The 26,690-nt window shown below is 39.8% G+C and overlaps 1 long non-coding RNA gene across 11 annotated transcripts in view; it reads right to left on the reverse strand.

Annotated features, from left to right (window-relative positions):
* Window positions 1-26,467, reverse strand: part of LOC140911533 (uncharacterized) — a 402,004-nt gene extending 375,537 nt beyond the window's left edge. For all 11 annotated transcript variants that reach the window (XR_012159020.2, XR_012159019.2, XR_013635800.1 and 8 more), the window contains exon 1: window positions 26,375-26,467. This is a non-coding gene — a long non-coding RNA (uncharacterized LOC140911533). The remainder of the gene's footprint in view (window positions 1-26,374) is intronic.
* Window positions 26,468-26,690: the final 223 nt, after the last annotated feature.

Consider the following 26,690-nt stretch of genomic DNA (forward strand, 5'->3'; position numbering starts at 1 on the left):
GAATATAAAACTTCCTCATTTTTAACAGTTTTTAATGTATTGGATTTAATAAATATAAAACAAAAAAGGACTCAATGGAAAGCATTTGCACAGAATAACAAAAGAGTAACACATAGTTTTAATTATGACAAATGCTATTTTATGTAATTGAATGAAATTATGTATATTTAGTCATAAATGTCAATAAAAGAAAAAAAGAATGGATATTGCTGAATGACTGCAATATACAGTAGTTTGGAAATAGTCATACATAATTGGCCCTCTTGTTACTTTTAGTCTATCCAGTGATTTTTATAGAGAAAGTGGTTTATACTAAAATAACTGTAGTTTAAAATTTACCTTTTTGAATTATTTTAAATAATTACTAGACTTCAATAAATCTAAGGTGATTTTGTCTTGTAATTTTAAATATCTATGTTGGTTAATTAATTATATGACCCCAATTACTATAATATGTGAGTGCCTCATGATTTAATGTATTTATCCTCACAACCCACTTGTGAGGAGGAGAAGTATTATCCCCATTTTACAAACAGGGAACTAAAACACACAGAGATTTAGGCCTGGTCTACACTGGGAGGGGGGGAATCGATCTAAAATATGCAACTTCAGCTACGAGAATAGCGTAGCTGAAGTCGACGTATCTTAGATTGACTTTGAATCCTTACTTCGCATCCTCGCGGCGTGGGATCGATGGCCGCCGCTTCCCCGTCGACTCTGTTTCCACATCTCGCCCTGGTGGAGTTCCGGAGTCGACGCCAGAGCGATCAGGAATCTATTTATCACGTCTACACTAGAAGCGATAAATCGATCCCCGATAGATCGATCACTACCCGCCAAAGCAGCAGGTAGTGTAGACGTGGCCTAAGTGTATTGCCCAAATATTGCCCAAAGTCACACAAGTGGTCTGTAGCAGAGCTGGGAACTGAATCCAGGTCTTTGTCGAGTGTTCTAGCCACTGGACCATCCTCCTTCTCATCAGGTCAACCCAATCTAATTTCCTTTTTTAACAGGGTAACCAGAGGAGTGGATGAGGGAAAACATTAGATGTGATATATCTGGAATTTAGTAAGGCTTTTGACAGTATCACATGACATTCTCATAAGCAAACTAGGGAAACATGGTCTAGACGAAATTACTATAAGGTGGTGCAAAACTTGTTGAAAGAGCATTCTCAAAGAATAGCTATCAATGGGTTACTGTCAAACTGGGAGGACATATTTAATGGGGTCCCCCAAAGGTCTGTCCTGGGTCCAATACTATTCACTATTTTCATTAATGACTTGGTGATGGTGTGGAGTGTATACTTATAACATTTGCAGATTACACAAAGCTGGGAGGGGTTACAAGCACTCTAGAGGACATGATTAGAATTCAAAATGATCTTGATAAATTGGAGAACTGGTCTGAATTCAACAAGATGAAATTTAATAAAGACAAGTTCAAAGAACTTTATTAGGAAAGAAAAATCAAATGCACAACTACAGATTGGGGAATAATTGGCAAAGTAGTCATACTGCTGAAAAGGATCAGGAAGTTTTACTGGATCACAAATTGAATATGGGTCAACAATGTGATGCAGCTGCCAAAAAGGCTAATGTGGGGTATAATAACAGGATTGTCACATGTAAGACACAGGAGGTAATTGTCCCAGACTACATGGAACTGATGAGGCCAATTCTCGGTGCCACACTTTAGGAAAGATGTGGACAAACTGGGGAAAATCCAGGAGGATAGCACCAAAAATGACAAAAGGTTCAGAAAATCTGACCTATGAGGAAAGGTAAAAAAAACCTGGACATATTTAGTCTTGAGGATGAAAACTGAGGGGGGACCTGATAAGAGTTGTCAAATATATCAAAGGTTATTATAAAGAGAACAGTGATCGATTGTTCTCTGTCCATTGAGAATAGGATATGAAATAATCAGCTTAGTCTGCAGCAAGGGAGATTTATGTTGGATATTAGGAAAATATTTCTAACTATAATAATAGTTAAACATTGGAACAAGTTACTGAGCAAGAGTGTAGAATCCTCTTTATTAGAGGTTTTTAAGAACAGGTTAGACCAGTGGTGGGCAACCTGCAGCCTGTCAGGGTAATCTGCTGGCGGGCTGCGAGATAGTTTGTTTACACTGACCGTCTGCAGCTCCCAGTGGCCGTGGTTCGCCGTTCCCAGCCAATGAGAACTGCAGGGGTGGAGCAGGCCACCAGGACATGCTGGCTGCTGCTTCCCGCAGCTCCCACTAACCAGAAATGGTGAACCATGGCCACTGGGAGCTACAGGCAGCCGTGCCTGTCAATGTAAACAAACTGTCTTGTGGCCCGCCAGTGGATTAACTTCTCGGGCTGCATGCAGCCCATGGGCCACAGGTTGCCCACCACTGGGTTAGACAAAAATCCGTCAGGGATAGTCTAGGGCCTGGTCTACACTAGGGGGGGATCAATCTAAGATATGCAACTTCAGCTACGAGAATAGCGTAGCTGAAGTTGACGTATCTTAGATTGACTTAGAATCACTTACTTCATGTCTTCACCACACGGGGTCAATGGCCGCCGCTCCCCCGTCGACTCCGCTTCTGCTTTTTGCCCTGGTGGAGTTCCGGAGTCGACGGCAGAGTGATCGGGGATCGATTTATCGCGTCTACCCTAGACACGATCGATCGATCCCCGATAGATCAATCACTACCCGCCAATCCGGTGGGTAGTGTAGACGTGGCCTAAGTATACTTAATCCTGCCTAAGCACAGGGGGATGGCCTGGATAACATCTTGAGGTCCCTTTCAGCCCTACATTTCTATGACTCTATGTAATGAAGGTCATCTCATGGATCAGAATCTGGTTAAAAGTTGGGAAACAAAGGGTAGGAATAAATTATCAGTTTCAGAATGGAGAGATGTAAATAGTGGTGTCCCCTAGGAGTCTGTTCTGGGACCAGCACATGAAACATATTCAGATATGATCTGGAAAAAGGGGTAAACAGTGAGGTGACAAAATTTGCAGATGACACAAAACTTCTCAAGATAGTTGAGTCCAAAGCAGACTGCAAATAGTTACAAAGGGATCTCACAAAACTGGATGACTGGGCAACAGAATGTCAGATGAAATTCAATGTTGAAAAATGCAAAGTAATGCATATTAGAAAACATATTCCCAACTATACACAGAAAATAATGGAGTCTAAATTAGCTGGTGCCACTCAAGATACAGATCTTGGGGTCATTGTGGATAGTTCTCTGAAAACATCCACTCAACGTGCAGAGGCAGTCAAAAAAGTAAACACAATGTTGGGAATCATTAGGAAAGGGATAGATAATACAACAGAAAATATCATATTGCCTCTATATAAATCCATGGTATGCCCACATCTTGAATACCGCATGCAGATGTGGTAGCTCCATCTCAAAAAGGACATATTGGAATTGGAAAACATACAAAAAAGGGCAACAAAAATTATTAGAGGTATGGAACAGATTCCATATAAGGAGATATTAATAAGACTGGGACCTTTCAACTTGGAAAAGAGATGACTAAAGGTGATATGATGAAGGTCTATAAAATTATGACTGGTGTGGAGAAAGTAAATAAGGAAATGTTATTTACTCCTTCTCATAACACAAGAACTAGGAGTCATCCAATGAAATTAATAGGCAGCAGATTTAAAACAAACAAAAGGAAGTATTTTTTCTCACAATGTATAGTCAACCTGTGGAACTTTTTACCAGAGGATGTTGTGAAGGCCAAGACTATAATAGGGTTAAAAAAAGAACAAGATAAATTCATGGAGGATAGGTCCATCAATGGCTATGGGCTATGAGCTGGGATGCAAAACCATGCTCTGAAGTGTCCCTAGACTCTGTTTGCCAGAAGCTGGAAATGGATCACTTGATGATTATCTGTTCTGTTCATTCCCTCAGAAGCATCTGGCATTGGCCACTGTTGGAAGACAGGATACTGGACTAGATAGACCATTAGTCTGACCCAGTATGGTCATTCTTATGTAATGCAGTATACAATATAATTAAGGATACAATTTAGTCATGGAGATCACAGATTCCATGACTTTACCAGACCTCCATGACTTCAACTTCAGCTGTGAGAAGTGGTATCAGAGCTGTGCACCCCCACCTGCTTCCCTCACCCATAACAATTTTACATTCAACAACAAACACTTTGTCCAAACCATGGGAACAGCCATGGGTACTAGGATGGCTTCCTAATATGCCAACCTTCCTCTTGAAGAAGAAATTCTAGACAAATGCACCATGAAATCAAAGATATACTTGAGATACATCAATGATATTTTCATCCTCTGGACAGACATCTTAAATTCCCTCAGATTTCCACCACAAATTCAACAACCACCACCTGTCCATTAATCTCTCTCTGGAACACTCCCACATCAGCATCAACTACCTAATCACCACAATCAGCTTCAACAATGGAACCCTACAGACAACCATACAAAAAACTGATGGAAAACCACACCTACCTTCACAGATCCAGTAACTAATCCAAACACACCAAGAAATCTGTTATCTACAGCCAGGCACTCAGATACCACAGAATATACTCCGAGGAGAAAGGCAGAGATATACAACTTAACACACTCAAAATTGCCTTCACATCATGGAATGGGTCACTGAAATACCTGAAGAGAACCAGATTCAATAAAGAAATGAAACCCTTTCTGACCACACACCCCTAATTGTCATCTACCACCTCACACTGTAACCCATATGGAATATCAAACAACTACAACCCATACTTGATGGGGACCCTATCCTGAAAGAAATCTTTCCTGAACCCCCATTTCTGGGCTTCCAACAACCTCCCCAACTTCTCCAAACTCATCATCAGAAGCAAGCTCCCCAAAGACCAGGACACACCAACTCAAAGTGGCACCAGATCCTGCCAGAACAACAGCTGCAAAACCTGCAGACATATCTCCACTGCTACAATGATTGACACACCTCACAACATAGTTTTCAAGATCCATGTATCCTACAGATGCCTATCACAGCATGTGGTATACTTCATCCAGTGTACTAAATGCTCCTCACAACAATTATGTGGGTGAAACCAGACAATCACTAGGCTCTCGAATGAATTCACACAGGACACTAAAAATCATGAACTGAACAGAGACACTGGATTTATAGCTTATTACAACACTAACCTCCCATTTGCCCTATAACTGCAGAAATGTAAATGGGCCACTCTACCTTGAATAGTCCCTTAGTATATGTGCTAACTATTTACGCTAAACAACCTGTTCCACCTTGCATTTAGGTATGATGCTCAGAGTACCTTTCCTTAGACCTGAAGACATGCTCTATGTGGCTCAAAAGCTTGTCTTTCTTACCTGCAGAAGTTGGTCCAATAAAATATATTACCTCACCCACATTGTCTCTCTAATTTATTACCTTTGATTATTTTGTCTGTGCATTTTCAAGCATGCAGCACAAATGTGACTAGATCTTTAATCAGCTAGTTTCCTTTTATAACATGCTACTTTAAAATTAAGGTTGTTAAAAATATTTTTCTACTTCTTGTAGCATTTTCCATGTTCTTAATTAAACGTTACAGATTAACTGACTTTATTTGTCCCAACATACAGTATAACTTGAGCTATTCATTTTATCTGACACTATGAACACATTTGATTATTTCTATCACCTGTTACTCTCACAAGTACTTAATCATCACTTAATTCATCTTATTTTAATCCTGGAGATATTACTATGCAAAATCTGGGATTACATTTTCCTATTAGTGGGATTTTCTTTTAAAAGCTAAAATGCATAATTTCAGGCCATCACTATTTAAAGTTATCTCTAAACAGTTTTAAATCTCCCTCGAGTTGTTCTGAAGACAGTTTAATGAATTCTCATTTATGTTAATTATATTAATTATTGTACATGAGAGTTGGTTTTGTCTGTAGCATCTTAAACATCGGAAGATCAGATGAGACTGTAAACTCAGACATTTGCCTCTGCAAATACAACACGTTGTTTTTAAAAAAGCCCTCAGGTAATTCCACTTCTGGAAACTAGAATCAACAAGGCAGAGGTTTTATTGATGGAACCATTTAAACATTTCTTGTGGGAATGTCAGATTCTGTAGCTCTGTTGAAACAGAATGCCACTTACAATTTAAGAAAAATTACTGTAGAATGAATAATAGCTGCTCAAGCCACATGTTATCTATTTCTGCAATTAGCGGAGAAATCCTGTTGTAGCACTCATTTAAAGCATCAGTTTTATTGCCACAGGAAAGTAACAATGCATCTTATCTGCACTTGGCAGCACCACTGTGCTGTAGTTAAGGGACTGTCAGGCTGACTGGTATAAAGCTTTATCTTGAAACTATTGTAACTCCTGGTTGCAAATTTTCTCCATACAAACCTCTGTATTCAAGATTTCTGTCTGGATAGAAATCTCTTTTCATAAAATATAACTGGTTAAAGGAGATTGGACTTTTAAGAAACATTTTTAAAAGCCTATAACTTAAAAGTGCTGTTGTGTTTAAGAAGGGATTAATTAATATCCTGTGGGCACTTGATACTGCATGATGCAAAGGGTAACAGACAACATCTTAGTTTGCAAAAATGCAGTGACTCAGATCATAGATCATTTGACCCAACAAAGCCATACACAGAGATAACCCTACCTGCACAGATTTCTCATCTACCAGTCCTTTGGTCTCACCATCTCCTTTTCTCCAGGCTCCATGCAGAGATCTCTCAGTGGTTGCAGTGGCTGAACTTAGGGAGGGGAGTGAGCGGTAGGGGCCTAGAAGAATATGTCCTCTCCCCACCTGTCCTAAAGACATTCCCAGGGAAAAGTAATACAACCCCAGGCATCTACCCAAGGGCATCTAAAGTCTGGGGAATCCCTGCTACCATGGCTGTGTTGGAGCATTCTGTGAAGGGGAGCTGCCAGTGTGCAGGCACTGTGCTTCCATGCTCCTGGCTTTTTGTGCACTCTTGAGAACGTGCTAGCTTTGAAGCTTTCTATTATTTTTCTTTATTGTATTGCAATAGCACCTATAGGCCTCAAACAAGACTAGAGCCCTATTGTGCTAGGCACTGCTCAAACACATATTTAGGATGTGTCTAAATGGCAAGATACCATGTCGGTAGCTAGGTTGTCAAGCTACAGTGCACTGGCATGCTGGTGTGCTGTAGATTCATACGCACTCTTGCCGCACAGTAACTTGTCCAAAGAGTCAATCCCTGCACTGAATAGTTTACACTCTGAATAGACAAGACTGATCAAAAGCATGTGTGTGGGAGGAGAAACAAACACAGAGGGGTGAAATTACTAGCCTAAGGTCACACAGCAGGTCAGTGGCAAAGCCAGGAATAGAGCTCCTAACTACAGTTCCCTCAACCAATAAATCACACAGATTCTCTTTTGTAGGGAACAGACCCTGCTCCCCTCCAGGACAATGTGAAGGGAAGCAATATGAGGAGACTCTTGTGGAGACTTCCTCCCCAATTACCGCCTATTGTGGATTATACCATGAGTTAGCACAAGTTAACTGAGCAAAGTAATGTCTATAACATATATAGTTATAGTGTAAGTAGATTTCCATTGTAATTTGCAAACAGTAACAGGTACACAGTTACTAGAGTTCACAACACTGAGCAATTGTCAATACTGAACACAGGCACCGGCTTCCAACTTTCTGTGGGGATGCTCAACCCCTACTCAGCCACAGGCCCAGCCCACATTACAAGCCTTTCCCCAAGTCCCCACCCTACCCCTTCCCACCCCTGTCCTGCCCCTTCCCCACCTCTCCCCTGAGCGTACCCATCCCTGCTCCTCCCCCTCCCTCCCAGCGCCTCCTACACGCTGTTGATCAATTGTTCTGTGGTGGGTGGGAGGAGCTGGGAGGGAGGGTAGGAGCTTGGCTGCCAGTGGGGGAAGCACATAGTATGCCTATGGATACTGAAAAAATGTGCAGACTACAAATAAAAGAGTGCTCTGGTTAAAAGAATATTCATCTAATATTAACTTCAAGTTAATGAACTTCAAGAAATGAACTTCAAGAAACTGACAGAAAACAAACACTCCCTCCCCCTAGGGAAATATAGTTAAGATTCCTCTGATATCTAGGCACAACCTTTTAACTATTGCCCGAGGTACTGGAAGTGCATTTCTAATTCTTGTCTGACCTCCTGAAGTGTAGGTAGTGCTCAGTCAATTGCATCAGATTTGTATCAGTTAGGGTGGTCACTGTGTTGGTATTAACAAACATACATTGTGCAAGCTGCTAAATATGATGCAATGTGTGTCTGTCTGAGAGGGAAAGCGGGGCCTGGGCAAGAAAGAATCAACCACTAAATGTTCGTATAACATCATCTGAGAAATTAATACAATGTGATGTGTCTTTCCCTGGGAGAAAGTCTAATACAATGTGATGTTCCCATCTTATTAAACTAACATTATATAGTATTAGATTTTCATACAGTAGGATGTTCTCTAGGTTGGCATCAGCAAATATTGTATCATGTTAACTTCAATCCAGGTCTACAATAAATGGCACTCTATAAATGGCACCTGTTAGTTTGGCTTCTGAGAAGCATTACCTTATAAAGCCCAATAGAGCATTAAATACAACATTATGCCCATAAAACATTGGTGCCCCTGAATCTCAGTCCTGAAAAATTAAGCTTGCTCTGCCCTCACAGTACAAAGGGAAGCTGAGCCTCAGGAGGCATTCACCTGAAGGGGAAATCCACGCAGTAATAGGACATTCAGTTAAAGCATCCTAATAACCTTAACTTTGCCGTGTAGTGATGTACTGAGAAAACACAAAAAGAAAAGGAGTACTTGTGGCACCTTAGAGACTAACCAATTTATTTGAGCATGAGCTTTCGTGAGCTACAGCTCACTTCATCGGATGCATGCCGTGGAAACTGTAGCAGACTTTATATATACACAGAGAATATGAAAAAATACCTCCTCCCACCCCACTGTCCAGCTGGTAATAGCTTATCTAAAGTGATCACCAGGTGGGCCATTTCCAGCACAAATCCAGGTTTTCTCACCCTCCACCCCCCCACACAGATTCACTCTCCTGCTGGTGATAGCCCATCCAAAGTGACAACTCTTTACACAATGTGCATGATAATCAAGGTGGGCCATTTCCTGCACAAATCCAGGTTCTCTCACCCCCTCACCCCCCGTCCCAAAAACCACACACACAAACTCACTATCCTGCTGGTAATAGCTCATCCAAAGTGACCATTCTCCCTACAATGTGCATAATTAAGGTGGGCCATTTCCAGCACAAATCCAGGTTTTCTCACATCCCCCCCACCCCCATACACACACAAACTCACTCTCCTGCTGGTAAGCTATTACCAGCTGGACAGTGGGGTGGGAGGAGGTATTTTTTCATATTCTCTGTGTATATATAAAGTCTGCTACAGTTTCCACGGCATGCATCCGATGAAGTGAGCTGTAGCTCACGAAAGCTCATGCTCAAATAAATTGGTTAGTCTCTAAGGTGCCACAAGTACTCCTTTTCTTTTTGCAAATTCAGACTAACACGGCTGTTACTCTGAAACCTGAGAAAACACAGAAATTCTGAGACAACCATAACCATCCTTAACAAACAACTTAATCTTGGAAGTGCCCACAGACCTTAGAATGCCCTACTCTTCATGATATAATTATGGTGCTGATTCCAGCTGTGTTTACATTGTCCATATAAAAAATGTATTTTATAAATTCGTGATTAGACAAAGAGCATTCAGAGAACAGCTTTCCCCCACTCTTCATGAAAGATGAAATCCAGAGTATTCATGTTCACTTCTGGTAGAGTACGGAATGGCTGAAGCAGTGAAATTCATTTTCGCTGACCCAAAACTAAGGTTCTGGAATGCTATATAGCCCCATCTCCCTCCTCTCTTTTTCCCTCTATGGTTAATATTTCACCCTATGGGTTAGAATAGAGGCTGTAGCCTTCTGCACAAGTTGCATGGCTATTGAGGTCACTGGATCCATGTAAATATGAAACCACAGCTCTTTTTGTAGCTTCCTTCCAACACATCCCCAATGTGGCCTTTTGCACTAGCACACAGGAGAATGGGAAGCACTCCCCGTGCAACTATTCAGCAGGCAGATCCCCCCTATACACCCCCCAAAATATTGATTTAATGCTGTGGAGAGCCTGGTGCCAGCGCTCAAGATTGGAACCATTCTACCCTTTGAATCCATGTGGCCCCAGTATTAGCACACGCCAAGTGCATGTACATACGACAACCTCCTTTGCATCCTTTGCACAGATCATAATATTGTAGCACTTTCCTAAAACAAGCAAGGCTGAGTGTGGTGACAGTCACACTTGTTATCAGCTATGTATGCATAAAACCAAATATAACTCCCAATACTTAATGGTGCACATTTTTAATACTCCATCTACATGCTGTACAAGTACAGTGTCCTTTCTGAATTTACGATGAGCACAACCATTGACTGAAAACATCTTATGAAAAAAACTGTTGAAGGGGAGAGGGGAGGCTGATGGTGGTAGGTTTACTTTATCAATACAAAAAGAACGAGGAGTACTTTTGGCACCTTAGAGACTAACACATTTGTTAGGCCATAAGCTTTTGTGGGCTAAAACCCACTTCATCGGATGCATGCAGTGGAAAATACAGTAGGAAGATATATATATATATACATACACACAGAGAACATGAAAACAATGGGTGTTGCCATACCAACTCTAACAAGACTCATCAATTAAGGTGGGCTATTACCTTCAAGTCAGCAGCACTACTATGAGTACCCGCATGGCCCCACAGTATACCAGCAACTTTATGGCTGACTTAGAACAACGCTTACTCAGGTCTCGTCCCCTAACGCTCCTACTCTATTCGCGCTACATTGATGACATCTTCATCATCTGGACCCAGGGAAAAGAAGCCCTTGAGAAATTCCACCATGATTTCAACAATGATTTCAACAATTTTCCATCCCACCATCAACTTCAGTCTGGACCAGTCCAGTCCAAAAAAGAGATCCACTGCCTGGACACTACAGTGCTAATAAGCGATGGTCACATAAACACCACCCTATACCGGAAACCTACTGACCACTATACTTACCTACATGCCTCCAGCTTTCATCCACACCACATCACACGATCCATTGTCTACAGCCAAGCTCTAAGATACAACCACATTTGCTCCAATCCCTCAGACAGAGACAAACACCTACAGGATCTCTATCAAGCATTCTTAAAACTACAATACCCACCCACTGAAGTGAAGAAACAGATTGACAGAGCCAGAAGAGTACCCAGAAGTCACCTACTACAGGACAGGCCCAACAAAGAAAATAACAGAACGCCATTAGCTGTCACCTTCAGCCCCCAACTAAAACCTCTCCAGCGCATCATCAAGGATCTACAACCTATCCTGAAGGACGATCCCTCAATCTCAGAGATCTTGGGAGACAGGCCAGTCCTTGCTTACAGACAGCCCCCCAACCTAAAGCAAATACTCACCAGCAACCACATATGACACAACAAAACATTAACCCAGGAACCTATCATTGCAACAAAGCCCATTGCCAACTCTGTCAACATACCTATTCAAGGGACACTATCATAGGACCTAATCACATCAGCCACATCATGAGGGGCTCGTTCACCTGCACATCTACCAATGTGATATATACCATCATGTGCCAGCAATGCCCCTCTGCCATGTACATTGGCCACACCGGACTATCTCTACGCAAAAGAATAAATGGACACAAATCAGATGTCAAGTATTATAACATTCAAAAACCAGTCAGAGAACACTTCAACCTCCCAGGACACTCAATTACAGACCTAAAAGTCACAATCCTTCAACAAAAAAACTTCAGAAACAGACTCCAATGACAAACTGCAGAACTGGAATTAATTTGCAAACTGGACACCATTAAATTCGGCTTGAATAAAGACTAGGAGTGGATGAGTCATTACATAAACTAAAAACTATTTCCTCATGCTAATTTTTCCCCTACTATTACTCACCCCTTCTTGTCAACTGTTTGAAATTGGCCATGCTGATTATCACTACAAAAGCTTTTTTTTTCTCCTGCTGAAAATAACCCACCTTAATTGATGAGTCTCGTTACAGTTGATATGGCAACACCCATTTTTTCATGTGTATAAATATATATATCTTCCTACTGTATTTTCCACTGCATGCATCCGATGAAGTAGGTTTTAGCCCATGAAAGCTTATGCCCGAATAAATTTGTTAGTCTCTAAGGTGCCACAAGTACTCCTCGTTCCTTTTGCTGATACAGACTAACACGGCTACCACTCTGAAACCGTTTACTGATACGGTGGCTTTTCCAAATTCAAAATGTCCTTAAAAGCTCTGTGATATAAGTGCCCCTACATGCATACCTTGTGAAGTCAATAAGAAAGGAAAAAAGAAGAAGTGATAAGAAGCTGGCACCACTACAGGGCCAAAATTATGATTTGAGTGCCTTACTTGTGCATAATTTCAAATATTGGGGTTTATTTTACATTCAACCATAACCATAATATCCTGAATTTTGAATGGTATGTGGTGGTGGGGCTTGGGGTTTTGTTTTTAATTTTGTTTTGTAATTATAATTTTCCTGTGAGTTTTTGGTTTTACTTTCAAATAGTTGATGTATACTGTCAATGTCAAATTCAGAATTTTTGTCTGGGGATTAAAAAAAATATATATTTGTTTCACAAAATTAAGGTGTTTTTAAAAATAAATATATAATCTTCCTATAAGTACTCACTGCATCTTATGTGATACCTACAGATTTCTGTTTATCTGTCAATAACTTTCTATTTGCCACAGGGTAATAAACATAGGGGAGAAGTAAATCATTTTACTGACTTGAAGGATGGAACCATGCATGGAAATGGTAGCCACTTAGATTGGATTCTCTCTAACTTTCCATTCTCTCTCTTCCTCCCATAAATACTCCCAGTCCAACATAGATGAGAGGGGGATATGAGTCAACAGTGTGTGCCTGTTGCCAAGAAGGCTAATGGTATATGGGGCTGCATTACTAGGAGTACTGCCAGCAGATCAAGGGAAGTGATTATTCCCCTCTATTTGGCAATAGTGAGGCAACATCTGGAGTATTGTGTCCAGTTTTGGGCCTCCCACTACAGAAAGGATGTAGACAAATTGGAGAGAGTCCAGTGGAGGGCAAGGAAAATGATTAGGGGGCCGGGGCACATGACTTATGAGGAGAGGCTGAGGGAACTGGGCTTATTCAGTCTGCAGAAAAGAAAAGTGAGGAGGGATTTGCTAGCAGCCTTCAACTACCTGAAGGAGGGTTCCAAAGAGGATGGAGCTAGGTTGTTCTCAGTGATGGCAGATGACAGAACAAGGAGCAGTACTCTAAAGTTACAGTTGGGGAGGTCTAGGTTGGATATTAGGAATAACTATTTCATAGGAGGGTGATGAAGCACTAGAATAGGTTACCTAGGGAGGTGGTGGAATCTCCATCCTTACAGGTTGTTAAGGCCTGGCTTCACAAAGCCCTGGCTGAGATGATTTAGTTGGTGTTGGTCCTTCTTTGATCAGGGAGTTGGACTAGATGACCTTGTGAGGTCTCTTCCAACTCTAATCTTCTATAATTCTATGATGTTCCAATAGCACTAAAAGATGTTCCCTTTTTCTCAAAAAGGGCCCCTATTTACTGTATAGTTTTCAAAGGTATGCTCTAGTGCACTAAGTTATAGGACCTGTGTACATGAAAAACTGCTTTTCCTTCTTGGTGCTGTCTCAGGTTGAGAACTGAAAGCACAGTATTTTCAGTGTGACTCAATCTTTACACAGAGCTATCCACTTAAATGCTCAGTTTACATACCATGGATCACAAAAGCACCCTCTGATCAATGCAGAATGGGGTCCAGCATCAAGGACCTGATGATTTGTATACTCTTGCTCCAAGACCAATAAGGAATCAGGCCTTAACTGAATTCTGTTTTCTTGCTAAACACTGTTTAAGTTAGGTGAACTCAAAAACCACCTTTTGGTATAGGGGGAGATTTGTCTTTCAATGGGATCTGTCTCTTAAATCCTATAGGGGCTTTTGAAAATCTCCCCCACAATTATCTAAGCTGACTAGAATCCTCCAGAATAATTTAAAAAACACATACTGTAAAATATGCAGATTAGTGGATCATCCCTGACCATAAAGCACAATCACATTATTCCTGTCAAAAACAAAATGTATAGACATATTTTATGTATACTTTTTATTTAAAAAAACATTGACTGGTAATGAAAGGCTGATCTCAAGGCCAGATCCATACTCACTGACTATTTTAAAACAGAAGTATTATAATAGCATGGTAGCCTCTGTATCTTGGCTGCCTGTCCCTTCCGCATGATCAGTTTACCTATTATCTTTGGAGACCTATTTTTCATGTTAATGGCCCTCCTTTCTCTCTCTAAATTGAGTGTTTGTAGACATGCCACACAGTTGATCTACTAAACATCCTATATACAACATAATTCTCTTCAGAGGTAGCAATCTTGCTTGAGACACTAATATAATTATGTTAAGCCTTAAATCCTCCATTAGTCCTCCCATCAGAGGATATGTTTCCCCAAAATGCTACTGGCGCTCCCCAATAAAGTTACATGCAGGACATTTAATACCAAATTGAACAGTTGTAAAAGCTGATGAGGAAACACTTGTTTCTGAATGTTGCTTTCCCTGTATAAAGAAAAGGAGGACTTAGTCTCTAAGGTGCCACAAGTCCTCCTTTTCTGTTTGCGGATACAGACTAACACGGCTGCTACTCTTTCCCTGTATAGTGCATTGTAATAGCTTGCCTCCCTGAGGAGCAGAATTGAGCAGAGACCCCCTGCCAATACACAAAGAAATGCTCAAGGAAAAAGCTTGTTTTATCCTCCTTCTGTCTTCCTAATTTTACCACCATCCAAAACCAAGCTGAATGAAAGAAGAGGTGGAGTGAGCAAGACAACTAATGCAGAGAACAAAGAAACGCAGGGGGAGAAGCATCCAGAAGAAGAGTTGATACAAAGCATTCAACATCTCTGCTGAAATACCTAGGTGTCTGTTTCACTGGTCCAATAAGAGGTGCTATACAATGTGAATGTGTAGGTATGTACAGTATGTATCCATCTGCAGTTTTAAGTAAGATTTTGTACCATGCTCATCACCATAGTATCTGGTGCACTCTGTTTTAACTCAGCTCCTCCTCTCAGCTGCACAATGCACAAGGTAGGAGTTAAGTGAATTTGAAGTAACAATGTAACGTCTTTAAGGAAACGGATGTTCTGCAGCATTAAGCCCTGGTGTTGAGAAATGCCTTGATGCACACTGTAGTTGCGCTGGGGACTTAGTTGACAGGCACATGGAAATGCAGGCCTTGGAAGAGGACCTCAAAGTACTGTATTTCTCTGTGCATTAGACAAGGATTGACAGGACAGCTGAGCAACATTTTCTGGACAAAACTTTTTTCACCAAAAAAATGCAGATTCAGGTTCTCCAAAATATTTTGCAAATTCTTCTCAGTACCATCCTCACAAAAAGAAAAAAAATCCAGACAAAAATAAATATTTCATTTTGATTTTTTTCATAATGAAATGTTTTGACTTCTTGATTCAGACCAATTTTTCATTTCAAATTTTTCTTCAATTTTATTTTAAAAAAGGTTAAAACAAGGAAACAAAACATTTCATTTCAGGCCATACAAAATGTTTTGTTCCACTCAAAACAATTTGTTGGACTTTTTCAGTTCACCAAAGTGAAATTATTTAGATTTTTCATTGTGGCCAGTGTGTGGGTAGTCAGGCCTATTGGTCAAAGCTTGAGTCAGGCCTAGTAGTCAGAGCCAGAGACAGCATCAGGTGCCAGGCATAGGTGCAGAGACCTTAAATAAGGCAGGAAAGCAGGTATGGGGAGCAAACGTGAGTCTGCATTAGGAGGACAGGAACCAGGAGCAGGCAGGAATACAGGGTTCAGAAGTCACATAAGCAGCAGAGGTACATAGTAGCAGTGAGTGTTACTTCCTGGTTTATATAGCGCTCCTCAGGCAAACTGGGGGTGCTGGATGTTTCCTGCAATATGAGCTAGCACTTCACTGGTTACCTTCTCTTGTTATTCAGATGAGCTGCTGAATGGAGGTGATGGCCTAAGCACTGCCTGTGGGTCAGGGTTCAAGGCCCACAATCCCATACACAGTGAACCAAAAAGTCAGTTGTTCCCATACACAGTGAACCAAAAAGTCAGCCCTGGTTCTTAGACATCTGGCTCTAGCTTAAATTGCTACCTTTCTTTTCCACTCCATCAGGGCATGTGTGCCGGCTCCCATGCTGATGTCAGCTGGCCAGACCATAAACCAGCATCAGCAAGGGCAAGATAACTCCAATGACAAACTGCCAACATAAGTCCATTAACATTCATTTTATTCTACATGTCCTCTTCCTTTTACAGGTACTGAAAATTGGAGGGCACACAATGAAGAATGAATATATTTGCGGGTGTGTTTATACTTTTTAAATTGTCAAAGATAATACTTAATAATCCATGTTGTTGGATATGATTTTCTCTGTGAATCCTGCTCTTAGATTTGTGTATAGTTCTGGTAGTTTAATACCATGTTTGTTGCCACAAGAGATGCCACAGGAGTATAATATTCCAAGGAGATTGATGCACGGTGTCTAGGATAGGAACCTGGATTTGTTTTGAAGAAACAGGAAGCACTAACCATTTCTATAGTATGCTGTTGATACATGAATCCATACCATTCACACTCTCTGCATTAGTTTGGTAGATACCATTAATGACCAGTGGAGAACACTGCTAAGAAAAAAAGCATTGACCCTTGATAATAACCATAGTTACTGTGGTGATCTTCTTACCATTTCTGTTTTGTGGTGTGTCTTGGCCTCCAAAAAACCTTATAAGGTGTGTTTCTAGATGTCATCATGTCTCCTCCTACCTTCTGTTCTTTCTGCTTTTCCAGAACAAGGAAGAAGGATGTACAGCAAGCTGTGCCTTCCAGTTGTGGACATTTTTGGGTGTTACCTCAGCCAACATGCACACTTTTTGTGCAGATTCAGAAAATCAGGATCCAACTTTCTTTTCTTTTACTAGACTCCATCTCTACATGTCATTTTCCCTTTTCTAAGACTCTGCATCCAACTCTGTAAGGTTCAGGTGGTCTCATTCTCTCAAAAATACACACACACACACACACACACTTTTAAGAAACTTCATCTGAAAATAAACTGTATTGCATGACATGAGAACACACTATTCTTGTGAGAATAAAATCCCATCTGTGGAAGATACATTCCTAGTACAGGATTTCCTCCTCATTTTCCCAGAGCAGTCATGGACTGAGGAAAGCCTCCTTATCTCTCTTGATTTTGTCCTTTGTATATTGTGTTAGCTAAATCTTCCCTCATGACAGCCATAGGGAAATCTCAGACTGAAATTTCGTGCCCAATTGAAATGCATTCTGGTTATGCCCCTGTAATCCTACATTATAATACTTATCTCCTTCACCACCTTTGGGATGTACAGATTTGCTGTATCTTCAAAGTCCCACACCCTCCAAAAAAATGAATATAATCCCATCAACAAACATTTGAAGAACAAAAAAAGACTAGTTTTGGACTTGAAGGAACACTACTGAGCTAATCATTTGCCCTGCAGATGTGCCCATCTTTTAGTGCTTGCAAAAACTTTCTATTTTATGTGCTTTCATTTAATGTCAGATGAACCCAATGAAGTGAATTGACAGGCAGATTCAGTTCCAAAGCAGGCTTGTTTCATAGCCTGCAACCTCATATTATTTCCAGGCTTTTTCATATGTCAACCTTTGTAAACGTGTGTAGAGATAACAGCAAATATCAGAGTTTTGACTGAGCTAGGATTGCAGCTCGCAGCCCAGCTCCTTGAAATGTTCATGTTTATGCTACATAAATAATGTATGTTCTGTACATTTAAAAAAATACAAATTTTGTTTAATGCCTTGCAATGTGTGAAGCAGTGAGGGAGAAAGGGCTTTCTGCCACACATTGGCATATATTAATAGTGCTTTAAAAATTAAAAAGATTAACAGAATGTATTTGACAAAAGTGGGTCACACATGATTTCAGGGAGCACTAGGGTCTTTCAACCTGTTTTGTCCATTTCAACTTTCACATAATATTCCTCAAAAATCCTTATAGTTTAAGTTTAGACATTTAAAATGGTGTACATATGTTTAATATGACATATTGCACGAAATAGCGGAAGTGATGGATCAAATATTGTAGACATATAGCTTTCTCTTTCTTTTCTTATTTAGTTCATTTGAGTAGTTTCAACCATCAACATCCATTTAAGCGAAGGGGGAATTGTCATTGTTTGTTTCTTTGTTTTTGTGTGTGTGAATTGGCCCAGGGACAAAGTAGGAGAGCTCATATATTGAAAGGGCCCAGGCTGAAGTCAGAAGAAAGATTCCTATTGACTTCAGTGGGCTTTGGGAATTCAGAATCCTGACAGGTGCTGAAGATTTGACACAAAAAAATTTGCATTGGTTGTGCAGCTCTTATGAACACAAAGAGCACAAATCATACATCAAATTTGGCAAAGTATGAGATCCCAAGTGGGGACCAAAATAAAAAAGTGTCCAGTGGGTTTTTTTTAATGCCAGTGTCAATTTTCTGTAGATGAAGAGTTCCAGGTTTGAAACTGTTACAATCTTCTGTCTTACTAAATTAGATCATCTACATTAAATACAATACAAAGTAGAATTTATAATCTAATGGTCACACATGCATTATTTCAGATTTTCTGTACCTGACCCAAACTTTCCATTGGGAAACTAGACTGTATTTGTGCAATGGAGTATCATTCCATATTGTGATTCATTATCTTGTTAAACACTTGCCAATACATTCCTAGAGAAGCTTGACTTGAAGCTTTGGGTTCTTATACCTCTGCTGTTTACATAGGAATATGAGTCTAACTTTCTTTGAGTTTATTCAGCTTCTGCATTATGACATAAGTAAAACTACTGTCCCTAGAAATAAACAAAAATAAAATATGGTGTTAAGTTATAAAAGCCTGTTTGTCAGCCTAAGAAAAATTTTGGGTTTAACTATTTGATACTCTTATATCTCATACTAATGTGTGTAAACAAAGCCATTGTGTTTTACATCTTCCTACAAGCAGACGGGGTAAAAATAAAATAAAACTAAAGTGTTACAGGGTATGGTAAAAGTGTAATACATGAGCATACACTGAAAGGCTGCCTGGCTCATCTCTCAAGGCAAGGTCAAACAACCAGTCAGGAGGGGCAAGGAGGGTTTGGGGAGAAGGTATAAAACACTACAAGGCCAAAAAAAGCCTGTCTCTGACTGTAGCACAACTTCACTCCTCACCCCTCTCATGGAATACAAAAAAGGTGGAACAAAGACCCTAAACTCACGACCCTCCAAAACGGAACATGATCATAAGTTGTAAGGGGTGGGACCAAGGGCGTGCATTGCAGGTATATTTGGGCCTGCTAGGAAGAAGGAGGTAGGAAATGGGAATGGGGACACAAGCAAGGCTCTGCGGTGTCAGAGCTGGAAAGTGGGGACATGGGATAAATGCTCTGCGGCATCAGAGGTGGGAATGGGACACTGGGAAACCAGGCTCTGCAGCATCTAAGTTATGGTATACATGTTTGCTGGAAACTAACTCCAATAAACATTGCATTGCCTGCACTTTGGACTTTTCTCTTTCTGTCTGCGTGACAAGAACCAGGAAAAAGGGTGAGACCTGATCTGGAGGACTGGCATGTGCACATCTGAAATACAAGGGCTGTGTAAACTTTCTCTTTTATGATTGTGCATGGAGACAGAAGAAATGTTACATTTTTAACGGGAGCACTTGACTGCAAACCTGCTCTGTTCTTCCTCCCAAGACCTTCGACAGCCCTCCAAAGGGTTGAAGTATTAGTGGAAACTAGCAGGCTTATTGCCACAATAAACCCCTGCTTGATTAAAAATAAAAGTGCTTTGGCTACAAAGTCAATCTAAATAAATACTGTATAAACAGAATGACTGGGCAGGATTTCAACTGGTCTCTAATTTCAGACTGTTTATTCTCATTGGGCCCAAACCTATACCCATCTCTCTCTTTTTCTCAGTTAAAGGTGGCACACAGATATAAATGGACAAAAAAAGATATAATAAATGAAGAAATGTCCCTGCTATTATAGATGGTAGTAGAGTGTATACATTAGTAAAGCTGAGTTTGTGTTTCTGTTCTTAATACAGGTTTCAGTCTCTTCAGCACTTAACTTCTTAAACTATTTCTAATCATATCACAGTGGTGTGTCAGCCAGATGCCTCGGGTGTTTTTTGTTTTGGGGGCCTGAAGTTTGGAAAAGCATTTGAAAATGTTCTGCCTTTTTCATTTAACAAAGCACACAATGTAATTTGTATACAATTTCAAAACACTACATAAAATAAGGGGCAAAGTTCAAAACTATCACACATAAAATTTGGAAGTGAGTTAATTCTTAACATGAGTTGCTTCTAGAGCCGTGCATGGGACTATTTTTTTAATCCTGCTCCTGTCCTGCCCCCCAGTACCCATTCCCACATTTTTTCATGAATTTTTATCTTGTTCCCACCTGCAAAAACTTTAGATCCTGTAAGAGAGGCAGATTTCCCTATGCTACTAAAAACAAAAAGACAAAAAAACAACAGTTGATTAATATATTATATAAACGGAAATCATTCATCATTTTACCATGTAAAAATTGTGAGAGATTTAGTGTTTTCCTGCAAATTACTGCTGTCTGTTATTTGGCCCACCCAATGCCAGCTGCAATAAAATATATTTTACCCATTCCTGCTATTGTGGGAGCAGATCCTGTGGGACTGCGGAATCACAGTCCTGCTTCAGGGCTCTAGCTGTTTCCTTTCTATTTGGAAATACTCCCTTTTGAAATGGCACAAGATATAAATGGCAAAAAAGAATTAGTAGACAGAGCATTTATAGCTGTTCCTGCTTGGAACCTTTTGTGAGACAATTCCCCATTCACTTAAATAGGACTTGGCATTGTCACATGCTGATATCTATTCAAAGCCAAAGAATAGATATTCTATAACGTCAAGGAAACACAGTGAAAACTTAATGTGGGTCTTGAGACCATTTTACAAGTCCAATTATGATGAGAAAATGATATCAATCCGCATCTAAAATGACAATTTTACTATGTCAAGAAGATGCCCCAATGATTTTAATGTAAATCCCTGGAGACTGCATTATAATTTTTACATTGGGAAAACATTTGTATTGTAAAGCTGGAGAGTCGTGTGGTGTCAAACTCACAGTACAACAATGTCTTGAGTTTGTCTTCTGCTAAGAAAGGAAATATAATCCCCATTGGACTAAGATACAACTAAGATTGATACATTAAGTACACCATTATCTACTATAAAATTCCTATTCCCAATTCCCAATCTTTTTAATTAAAAGTTTCCCTTTTTATTTCTTTTCCTGTTTAATAGTAAAGCACTGTATTTTCACAGCACTATTTCTGTTGCCTAATTTGACTGCTCCACGGTCACACAGGATATCTGTGCTAAAGCTTAGATTAGATCCCAAGTTGTCTGAACTTCAAACACAGACAAAAGCAGGGTAAATAGTTTTTAAAATTTCCTAAATATTCTTTCAAATTTCCATATAATTTGCTTTGGCCATGTGTTCACTCTTTTTTTGTTTGCTTTCTGTGAACTTTCAACAAACTTTACTACCATAAATGTTCACAGAAGGCAATTTTCAAAGTCATTCATGTGAGTGTTCTGGGAAACAATTTTTTTTAAATTTACACCCAGTTATATTATTCACTTGGAAGTGGGTTGCATGCATGGCCAGTTAGGGAACAGAATTATTAACATGTGCCTTAAACAAACAATCACTTTCTAGGAAAAACAAGTCAAATTTCAAAGATTTGTGATCAATCCATAGGCTAAAAAACATATTTCCTGAATTATTTGAAAAACAAATACATTTGAGGAAATTTAAATTACATTGTGAAAGCAGACAAAAGCTTGATCAATCATATCAAGTATTTGTTTTGAATTATTTCCTTAATTCTACAGAAAAACATTTCTCTGCCCCGTTTATCCCTTTCCCATTACATATTCTCTGCTTAACTGAGTTATCATCATTATCCCTAATCCAGTTTCTGTTGCATATAATTTGTTAACAAAATGTTCTCAATCCTCATTTTCTTTACATTTTTATTGGTCCTTAGCATTAATAATGTTATTCACATTTTTTAAAAAGCTCTTTTATACCCTTCATTTTATGTGTGTTTTTTCCTATTACATGCAAAAACATTACATTTTCAGAGACATGCTACCCTTGAAAAGAAGCAAATTTCTAGCATGTTCTTTTTCCTAATGAATAATTTGACACCGTGTCTCTTACATTAAATATGACTGCAGCATTATGTTAAATATACATATGTGATAGTTATAAAATGTTATGATTGGCAAATGATCTAACATTATAATAGCATTGTGTGCACTTAATATGTAATTGCCTGTCTAATCCTACATGCTTATGGCCCTGATTGAGAAAGCACTTAAGTATGCGTCTAAAACCATTCCTATTCATGACAGCATTCAAGCACATACTTAAGCGTATTTAAGACCCATTGACTTTAGTGAGACTAATGCACATATTTAATATTATGCACCTGCTCAAGCGTTTTACCGAATAAGTATGCTTCCCTGAATCAGATCCTTATTATAGATGGAGCTGGCAGTGCTGCTTATATTTAAGGTGCCTAACATTTTCCATTATAAGGCCATTTTCAATTGCTTATAATATTGCCAAAATGCAACTGATGAGTCTGAAAGTATCTATACCAGGTGCCTGCCGAAGCTGAATTTTTTGGAAAAAGTTTGCACAAAAGCAGTTCAGTTTTTTCCAAGAACAGGCTTAAGGGAAAATATGTTAAAACAATGTTAAAATTCTGACATCTATGCCATTGAGAAGATTTAACATACCCATGCTTTGGAGCAGGAACTTGAAATTTGGCAGAAGGAGTCACCCTCAGGTCAGAGACCTGCCTTTTACCATCCCAGTGCAAATCCACCCAAATTTGGCCAAGTTATTAGGGTCTGGAACAGTGGTATTGGAACACTTTTAATAGTGGGGGTGCTGAAAGCCAGCCCCCTTACTCCTGTCGACCCCTCTGCTCCCAGACCTGAGGCTGGGAGTAAAGCCCTGGGCACGGGGGGCTGAGAGCCGGGAGCACAGTCGGGGCATGTGCGGCTGGCAGCTGGGTGCCCAGGGGTGCTGCTGCACACCCCGCACCCTTAGTTCCCGTGCCTATGGTCTGGAATTGCCATTTTCGCATGCTCAGTAGAGGCTTAGAATTTGGCTACAAAAATTTCTTACGAGTCTGTCTATATTGAGCAAAGTTGAGCCAGACTTTCCCTGTAATTGCTGTTCTTGCTGCTTTGGGCCACTGTGGTGCTTGGCACCAGACTGAGAGCAAGTAGACTGATTCCCCTGTACAATCAATGCTTTTCCTGCTTTCACCCAGGAAGCAGCCTGTCTTGAATGCTGAGGAGTGAGGAACAGAGGGGGAGCAGGCTGTGGGAGGAAAAGCAGGCAGGCAGAGGCAGATCAGCAAGACCCTGGGATCACTGGGGGAGCGGGACAGGTTGGGTGATAGAATCAAGAGAAACAGGAGCAGAACCACAGTCTGAGGAGAAATTAGTTTTGTGCAAAAAATTTCAACCAGCTGTATTCAGCATAGCCGAATATCTGTTTCTGCTATGCAGCACTAAAGTATCAGAGTGTTTCACAAATATTTATAAATTTATCTTTGCAACAGCTCATGAGGTATGATAGTATTATCCCCATTTTACTGAAGGGGAGCTGAGGCATAGACTATTAAGGACATTATCACAAGTCAACTAAATATGGTGCCCAATTTAAGATGTCTAGGGACAATTTTTCAGAGTCCCTAGCATTTTTATCATTTTGTATGCTCAAAGCACAGCTCCAATTGACTTGAGTTCTAGCTGTGAACGCTCAGAACTTCTTCAAATCAGACCCAAGGTGTTTCAGGTTGCACACTCAAAATAAAACAGACATAATTAAATGACCACCTGTGAAAAGTTTGGTTTAAGTGACTTCCCCAGCATCACACAGGAACTCTGTGTAGAGGCTAGACTCCAGTTCTGCATGGTGGCACTCAACTGCCTTCACCATAAGAGCAACCTTCTTGAATAGAAAACACAGGGGTTAAAACACCAGCTTTCTCACCATTGTTCACACCACTGAAGACACACTAGTGGTAGCAACTGTGTGGATTTTCTTTGTTAAAATGGTCTCATGTGTACATAATATATGTCTCAGAATTTTGGATTAGAGAAATTAGTTTTTGTTTTCCACTTTCAGTGGCTTTAATATTAAAAGGAAAAGGAGTACTTGTGGCACCTTAGAGACTAACAAATTTATTTGAATATAAGCTTTCGTGAGCTACAGCTCACTTCATCGGATGCATTCAGTGGAAAATACAGTGGGGAGATTTCTATACACAGAGAACATGAAACAATGGGTGTTACCATACACACTGTAACAAGAGTGATCAGGTAAGGTGAGCAGGAGAGCGGGGGGGGGGGGTGGGTTACGGACGACCTTTTGTAGTGATAATCAAGGTGGCCATTTCCAACAGTTGACAAAAACGTCTGGGAAACAGTGCGGGGGGAGGGAATAAACATGGGGAAATTGTTTTACTTTGTGTCATGACACATCCACTCCCAGTCTTTATTCAAGCCTAAGTTAATTGTATCCAGTTTGCAAATTAATTCCAATTCAGCAGTCTCTCATTGGAGTCTGTTTTTGAAGCTTTTTATTTGAAGAATTGCCTCTTTTAGGTCTGTAATCGAGTGACCAAAGAGATTGAAGTGTTCTCTGACTGGTTTTTGAATGTTATAACTTCAAAAATAGACTCCAACGAGAGACTGCTGAATTGGAATTAATTTGCAAAAAAAAAGAAAACTAAAATTGAACAGAAAAAAAAATAAACATAGCAACTATAAAATAAAAAAGCCATTTGTAATTACTCTTACTCTAAGTAGGCAGCAGGCCAACTTTTCATGCAGTTTAATGGCTGTGCATCTTTTCTTTCTGTGTTAGGTTTAATGACTGTGAACCCTCCTCCACATCCTCCTTAATTTCTGTATGTTTGTCTAGTCAGTTTAGATTGTAAGCTCTTTGGGCCAGGAACCATGTCTTAACTTGTTTACTGTGCTTTCTAAACCACCATGTACACTGAAGGAATGTTATACACTGATATACACAAAAATATACATACAACTTTTTTTCTAGAAGATTCCAGGCAATCAAGATGCTCAGCTATCAATTAGTTCTCCCTTTTCCCACAACAGGTAGCATTAGCATGAAGTAAAGTGAGTAATCAAAATCTTTAAGTGGGCTTACTAACAGATGACACCATGATGAAATTAAAAAGGTAGGCCACTGCCTACATCAGGGCATTCTTGCTGGAATATTCGACATTTGACCATGATCAAATAATAGATGGTCAGTTGACCAATCAATTGACATTTGACCAGTCAATTGATCAGTCTACCAAGCATAGCTCCTTCATATACTTACTCTGTCTACCACAAGCCTCCTCATGCTTTCTCAACAACAAGCCACTGATGAAGTAATCGTAATATACTGCTCTGTTTAAATCTGTACAAAATAAATTGTCTGTCTTTCTTAGTCTTCTCTGAGACTCCTGGCAAATACAGTGAAATAGCAGATTGTTGCGAGCTGTTCTTTTACAATTTTGCTAGAGGACCCTGTATAGCAGTAATACAGATGTCCATGCACTGCCTTCCAGAGTAACCCAGTGGTACAATATAATTTTAATAATAACAGGGTTGTTGTGACTCACAAATGTAGTAACACTTTAAAACACTTTATATATTTACCTTTATATACGCTAAAATAATATGTTTTTATTTATTAGACTTTCTTGCTCAAAACATCACTATGTTTCTAAATAACGAGGTACCTAAAAACTATCATTAACCCAATGGCAATGTGCCCCAGTACACAGACAAATTCTAGCACATGCCTGCACACACACACAAATAAAAGTATCTCTAGCCTTTCCCAGAAGAATGTTGCTGGCTAAAGGCATTTTTTAAAAAAACAACTCTTTTTACTCATTTGAGGAGCCTCAGGGAAGTTAATGGCCCACTTTCGTGAGTAAGGCAAATGGGATTTGGCTGTAACTAGAATATGCTGTCTGAGGAAGGAGCATTCCAAAACCACAGGCCCTCTACAGAATATATCTTACCTCTCATTCTCTTGAAATTACATCATGCAACAGTTAGCAGTTCCAGCCCTGTCAATCTCAGATGGTCATTCAGGTAGATCGGTCCTGTTTAATTTATGGCTGTACCAGAAACATGCTTTACATTACAATTTCATTTTATTTTATATTTGAGCAAAAACAGGATATTGTGGTTACTGTTCAGAAGAGACTTTATTTCTGTGATAAACATTAACCAGAGCTACGTCATGTAAAATCAAATATTAAAGAAGTTTAAAAAATCATTTACAACTGTCTTCATATGAAATACAAACAGTTCAAACTAAGCTACATTTGACTG

This window comes from Lepidochelys kempii, chromosome 5, assembly GCF_965140285.1.
Source record: "Lepidochelys kempii isolate rLepKem1 chromosome 5, rLepKem1.hap1, whole genome shotgun sequence".
Lineage (NCBI taxonomy): Eukaryota > Metazoa > Chordata > Testudines > Cheloniidae > Lepidochelys > Lepidochelys kempii.